The following is a 7,249-nucleotide window of genomic DNA, read 5'->3' on the forward strand; positions in this document are numbered from 1 at the left end:
GCCCAAATACAGCCAATTCTACAGGGAGATGAAAGATTGATATGCAGCTTAACAATGAACACTTTCTATGCCATGGATTCCAAATGGCCCTTCTGTCAAGCAAATCTTAAAGATGTACAAAATTGCAAGAGAATTGAAGTGACTTTTCCCAGCTAAGCACATTTAAAACAAAGATACAAAATACTGACGGGTTAGAGACTACTCAACTAGACGGACCTTTCTGGTCTTCATACAACAGCATTCCACTCAACTGTGCTTAGGGTTGGACGGAGTATCTGAAAAACGTTTAAAAAGCCAGTTCTACAGCATAGTGTGCAGTTCTACAGCATCATGTGCAGTTACCTTCAGTACAGAAAATCATCAACCCTTCTGTATTTTGAATCACGGTGTTTGTTTTTTTTTTTTAATTCTGCTGTTATTTGGAGTTTTACTTGCCGATTTTGCAGAGAGCTTTAAAAGAACCTTCAACAGACAACTTTCCACACCAGGAAAACCTTTGTAGGAGCACACCTGGAAAATAAAATCTTGGGACAACTTTTCCCTTGCTATTCCCCAAATCCCACATCAAGAAATATGAACAGAAATTCCTCTAAACAAACATTGGGAAATTTATTGGCAAGTGTATACAAGCACTCCATTAATCAATGACAAGTATATTAACATTACCAAGTATCTGAACACCAGTACTTAAGGGACATCTATATAAAAGCAGTATTACATAAACTTGTATGGCAGTGAACATTTTCAAAACCTTTTTTCAAACAGGGCTGGAATTCAAGCTTGTGAGTGTTATACAAGACAGAATACCAAAGCCCCATGTTATTTTTGCTCATATTGGAATTCCTCCATGCAAAATGTAGAATTTCCAGTATTCCAGCAATACCAATATAGGCAGTATTCATATACTGCTTTGGTGAGCCTAGTTTTGCCAAGAAATACTACACTACCACTAGATACAACTCCAAATAGGAAACATTATGTGTTTGACTTATCTTCAGCACTGCAACAGGATGCCATCACTCAGTTCTTGTCCTATCATGAAACAGTCATTACAGACCCTGGGCTCCACTCGACACTTATTACAGCTCAATCCTCACCATCTTTTTGGTCCCATGTGGAAGTTACATTATTTCATTGACGCATTGCAGATGTGTCTCCCTGGATGCCTGCAAAAGTCTCAACAGCACTTGTTCCACCCTAGCAATTTGCATTTCCTCAAATTAAACTAGTTACAAATTTGTTCTTAATACTAGATCTGCTCCAATATATTCAGTAAATAGTCATTTGTTTCTTAAATCAATCTGTTGGCTACCTTTTTGTTCAAAGGGTCTCAGCACAAAACACCCATTAATGGCCAGCACAAGCAATCTAGTCTACTGATCTGGGAAAGGGAGTTGAACTTTGTTCCCACCTCACTGCTTTAACAAAGTCTTAGTTACTAGTATCTCAGACATGCAGACGGTTAAGCCAACTTGTTGAGCAGAAAGCAAAACAGTTACCTTTAGTTAGGCACACTTAAAACTGATGAGAAGTGTTTAAGAACTTATCGGCAACCTTTTAGCCAGAAAGAACCGTTACGACAGAAAAATGGACTTTGCCAGTGAAGGCTCCAATATGCACGCTCCTAAATGGCTTTACTGGACATTCAAGCTCAACTTCCATCTCCACGGTCCTGAAGGGTTAGGCTCCTTGCAGCCATGGTCTGTTACTGACATCAAGGGGTCTATATGATCTGTAAGAAAAGTCTAGGAGAGCTTGTTGTACCCCACCCATTATCTACCCACCAGACAATGGATTTTTATTTTTGCCACTAGATGCATTAATTTACAAAGTTACTTTAATGGGAATACTAATGGGGAAAACTACATGATTTACAAGTTAACATTTTACACTCGTTTACAAATTTACTGATTTTGAAACTGACATGTAGAGAAACATTGCTCGCACTTAACTGAATCAGTCTGTGTCCTGATGAAAAGCAGGAAGTGTTCTTGCGGGATTAGATGCTGCCTACAGAGCTCTTAAGTAGCCAATTATGATACACAAAAAGCCGGTGACCCAAGTTGGAATGAATCTTCTGATGAGCAATTTCAATGTGTTCCTGGTTATTGACCTGATTATGGTCTGTTAAGCCTGAAAAATAAGAACTAGAAACCATTTTGCCAACCCTTAACCCCCCAACCACTGAATTCCATATTCCAGTTCTATACTGCAGGCGTCAAGCCCATAATTCCAGTTCTATACTGCAGGCGTAAAGCCCATAATTCCAGTTCTATACTGCAGGCGTAAAGCCCATAATTCCAGTTCTATACTGCAGGCGTAAAGCCCATAATTCCAGTTCTATACTGCAGGCGTCAAGCCCATAATTCCAGTTCTATACTGCAGGCGTCAAGCCCTTAATTCCAGTTCTATACTGCAGGCGTAAAGCCCATAATTCCAGTTCTATACTGCAGGCATCAAGCCCATAATTCCAGTTCTATACTGCAGGCGTCAAGCCCAATTCCAGTTCTATACTGCAGGCGTCAAGCCCATAATTCCAGTTCTATACTGCAGGCGTAAAGCCCATAATTCCAGTTCTATACTGCAGGCGTAAAGCCCACAATTCCAGTTCTATACTGCAGGCGTAAAGCCCATAATTCCAGTTCTATACTGCAGGCGTAAAGCCCACAATTCCAGTTCTGTACTGCAGCCATAATTCTACTTCTATACTGCAGGCATGAAGCCCACAATTTCAGTTCTGTACAGGCATAAAGCCCACAATTCCAGTTCTGTCCTACAGCCATAATAAAGTCCATATACAAGTAGAACAGAAGTTTATACTGAAACTTCACTCCAGGCATAAAGCCCAGACAGTTTAAAGTTGGTACAGTACCCTCCAGATAATGTTAATTGCAGGCATAAAGCCCAGCTACATGCATCAGCAGCTTAAATTAACATTGAACACTCCAGATCCAAGACTTCAGCATCACAGGCATAAAGCTATGCTTTGAGATGCTCATAAAGCCAGTCCAACTGAAATTTACAGCCCCCCTCAAATCTTTGAATAATGTAGGCATAAAGCCCCAGGCACATGTAGGCTTAAAGCCCAACAGCCTGTTAACCCCAAATTTCAACTCTATCATCCACCCCCGGCTTAAAGCCTATAAGCAACTGAATGCTACACTGGCCCAAACAGTGAAATATACTTTACAAAGCAGACTTTAAAACTGGAGTCTAAACTTTCTTGCAGCAGGCTTAAAGCCAAGATAGATATAATCATGACCCCCCTCCTCCTCACTGCCCCCATCATTATTAGCCTTTGCAGCTGATCATATAGATCTAACCATAAGTCAAGATGCTAGGATGAATAAATTTACCAGGAAATAAAGTTTTGTAAAGTCCAAACGTGCACTTAGCTGTTGAGAAGTGAACCTTAGTTGCTTATTCGTGCCATGGTGTCCTGAACGCATCAGACTTGCATACAAGGATATTGAACCTCAGCCTACTTAGGTAAGACAGAAAATACGAAGAGCAAAGCAATAACTGGGTCCGATGCAAAACTCACATCAGCACTCCCTAGAAAGCATGACACAGCCATGTCATCTTGCTGCAGAAAGCTTCCAGTATTGGAACTGCTTACAGAATCAGAGGCCTGAAAAATAAAACTCAACATTGTTGCCCACCCCAGGAATCCCACGTAGTTAAAATTACAGCCAGCTCAAATTAAATTACAGCCAGCTCAAATTAACTGTACAAGATTTTGCAATGTTAGCAAGTTTATATCAAGTTACTGGGCTCTCAACATACAAACCAGCCTCGCTTTTTTTCTCTTCTTCACTCTTCCTATCTGACTTGGTCCAGAAGATTTCAACCCTTCATCTCTTCATCCACCTCTGCCTCAACGACCCCTGCTCTGAGCTTCCACAAAGCCTTCCTTCCTCCAGGGACTCTTCATCTGGACTGGCTACCTCACATTTGCGTTGCTTCAGGCTTTCTTCCTATCCAAACCCCTTCCTCCCGAAGACATTCTTCCATCTTAACCTGCCTGTTAAGACATCCACGCTTCATGTCAGTTCTGGGCGATTTCCGCTCACGTCCTCTACAGGTCAGTCCTTCACAACTCAACTTCACCTTCAATAATCTGGGCACCGCACCTTCAGAACAAGTCTCTCCCACAAACGGCAGGCACCGTGACATCTAAAACCTTCAAAGTGATCCAACGCCCTCCAATCAGCTTTTTTTTTTTTTTTAATTCTGCGGCTAATTATAACAAATTAGTTTCGCAGAGATAAAAATGAAAAGCAGCTTTCTTGGTCGGGTTCCAGCCTCGCGCCCGGCACAGTTACAACTTAGACCTGGCACGACTTCAGGGTTTGAACAAAACAAGTCAAGTAAACCCCCAGCTTAACTCTTCGGACGGTACGGAAACTTTTTTTTTTAATCTCCATGCCACACCAGCCCATCGGACTTGGGATATTAACAAGTGAGGGAAAATTGTTGAGCAGCCCCTCCCATCCTTTTCCACCCCTTCTCAGACCTTGACTGGCCAGTTTATTAAATTATAAGCCAGTAGCACATTGACGGGCCACCAGAAGTAACTCCAGTTGCCTTAGAATAGACAACATCGTTTTTCCCTGCCCCCTCAAACTCCAGTTGACTTAGTTTCACCCTCCCTCCAAACTAAACCCAGAAGCTTTCAACCATTGATAGCAACTCTCAAAAGGTTGGCGTGTGGGTTTTTTTTGGGAGGAGCTGGGGGAAAATGAACCACCATTTGATGTTCAAAGGTTCACAAAATGGCGGCCGAGCCACAAAATGGCGGCCGGCCCAACCCCAGACAAAATGGCGGCCAAGCCCAAACCGACCCCAAACAAAATGGCGGCCAATCCCGAACCCACCCCAGACAAAATGGCGGCCAATCCCGAACCAACCCGACAAAATGGCGGGCGCCCCGCCCGCGAAACCTTTCCTTCGACAGTTTAGAATTTTCCTTCACGCTTCGCGACCCTAACGAGCCCAACGCCACATCTCTACCTAGTCTATCCGCGCCGCAATCCCCGGCACTAAATCCACCGCACCGCACGCCCACCCCCGGCTTCGCGATTCGCCCCGCCGCCCATAATCGCCTAAACCTCACCGCCAGAGCCACCTCCCCACCTGAACCTCACCGCCGGAGCCTCCTCCCCGCCTGAACCTCACCGCCGGAGCCTCCTCGCCGCCTGAACCTCACCGCCGGAGCCTCCTCGCCGCTACCAGATTCCACCCTCCCTCCCTCATCCCCTCAGCATTCCGCCCGCTTTAATATCAAAAAGCCGCTTGAATTCTCTTCAGTTCGGACTTGTTTGATAATATTTCGCCCGCTCCGCCGCGATCCCTCCCGCTCTCCTCCCTTCCACAACCTCCCACCGCTCCGCTCCGTCGCTAACTGCGCAACAAAGCCCGCTCGACGTCTTTTATAGGCTGGCCGGTGGCGGCGCCTGGGCTGGGGGATCACTCCGCCCACAAAAAAGAGTCCCGCCAGCCCTTCAGCGTCGGCCCTTTGATTTGCCCAGGACGAGCCTCCAACTGACTCTCAGGCGACGCCTTTGATGATTCTTAGATGTGTCCGGGCGGTTTTAGCCCAGTGGTTTTTTTTATAATTTATATACATAATAAACTTTCCGGCGCATTGACACGGGTGGTGGTGGTGGTGAAGCGTCAGACCGGTCGCGGCCGGTTTTGTTTTGGGTCCGGGAGCAACCGCCGCAGCGCCCCACTGCGCCTGCGCGGATTAATGCAGGAGGCGCCCCCCCCCCCACTGCGCCTACGCAGTGGCCTCTATGACGCAATCAGGCTGGAGCAAAGTCTGCACCAAGCCTGCTGACTTTATCTTTATCATAGGCAAAATTAGCCTATTAAAAGTCAAGCATGTGGCACAACCAATATATTTTTTTAAACAAACCTGTAAACTGAACAGAAAAAAAAAGTTTAATGCAAACTTAACAAATTAAATTAAAATGCTATCATAGAAATTTGACAGCTCAGAAGGAGACCAACAAAGAGCTCTCCAGCCTAATCCCACTTTCCAGCTCCTGGTCCGTAGCCCTGTAGGTTACAAGTGCGTATCCAAGTACTTTTTTATATGTGATGAGGGTTTCTGCCTCTATCACCCTTTCAGGCAGTGAGTTCCAGACCCCCGCCACCCTCTGGGTGAAGAAATTTCCCCTCAACTCTCCTCTAATCCTTCTACCAATTACTTTAAATCTATGCCCCCTGGTTATTGACCTCTCTGCTAAGGGAAACGAGTCCTTCCTAGCCGCTCTAGGCCTCTCAATTATATACACCTCAGCCGCCTCTGTTCCAAAGAAAACAACCCCAGCCTGTCCAATCTTTGCTGGTAGCTGAAATTCCCCAGTGCTGGCAACATCCTCGCGAAACCCCAGGGTTTGGGGGAGGCGGTGATCTGCCGCTGCTGTACTTTTCCACAAAATGCAAGCACGGCTAATGGCACACACGATGATTCAGCGCCGGAATGATGAGGCAGGGGCGGGGGACTGATCCTGCATAGAGGGGCTTGTGCTTTAGTGCTGGCTGAAAACCAGGTAAGGGCGGCAGATTTACCTTCCCTAAAGGACATTAGTGAACCAGATGGTTTTTTTTACGACAATCCGATAGTTTCATGGTCACCATTACTGATGCTAGCTTTTTATTCCAGATTTATTTAATTAACTGAATTTAAATTCCCCAGCTGCCGTGGTGGGATTTGAACTCATGTCTCACGGATCATTAGTCCAGGCCTCTGGATTACATAGAAACATAGAAGATAGGAGCTGGAGTAGGCCATTCAGCCCCTCGAGCCTGTTCCGCCATTCAATGAGATCATGGCTGATCATCCAAACTCAGTACCCTGTCCCTGCTTTCTCCCCATATCCCTTGATCCCTTTAGCCTTAAGAAATATATCTAACTCCTTCTTGAATATATTTAATGAATTGGCCTCAAGTGCCTTCTGTGGTAGAGAATTCCACGGGTTCACCACTCTCTGGGTGAAGAAATTCCTCCTCATCTCTGTCCTAAATGGCTTACCCCTTATCCTTAGACAGCGACCTCTGGTTCTGGACTCCCCCGCCATCGGGAACATCCTTCCTGCATATAGTCTGTCTAGTCCTGTTAGAATTTTATAAGTTTCAATGAGATCCCCTCTCATTCTTCTAAACTCCAGCGAATATAAGCCCAATCGACCCAATCTCTCCTCATATGTCATTCCTGCCATCCCAGGTATCAGTCTGGGCC

The 7,249-nt window shown here is 45.2% G+C and overlaps 1 long non-coding RNA gene across 1 annotated transcript; it reads right to left on the minus strand.

The window, feature by feature from the left end:
• Positions 1-389: 389 nt before the first annotated feature.
• LOC147092845 (uncharacterized) lies at positions 390-6,782 on the minus strand. The gene is made up of 2 exons (XR_015075077.1): positions 4,111-6,782; positions 390-4,024 (listed from the first exon to the last, which is right to left on the minus strand). It is a non-coding gene; the product is annotated as an uncharacterized LOC147092845 (long non-coding RNA).
• Between the last annotated feature and the right edge of the window lie 467 nt (positions 6,783-7,249).

This window comes from Somniosus microcephalus, unplaced genomic scaffold (genome assembly GCF_052327205.1).
Source record: "Somniosus microcephalus isolate GS21.2 unplaced genomic scaffold, FLI_Smic_1.0 unresolved_chr2, whole genome shotgun sequence".
In the NCBI taxonomy this organism is placed as follows: domain Eukaryota; kingdom Metazoa; phylum Chordata; class Chondrichthyes; order Squaliformes; family Somniosidae; genus Somniosus; species Somniosus microcephalus.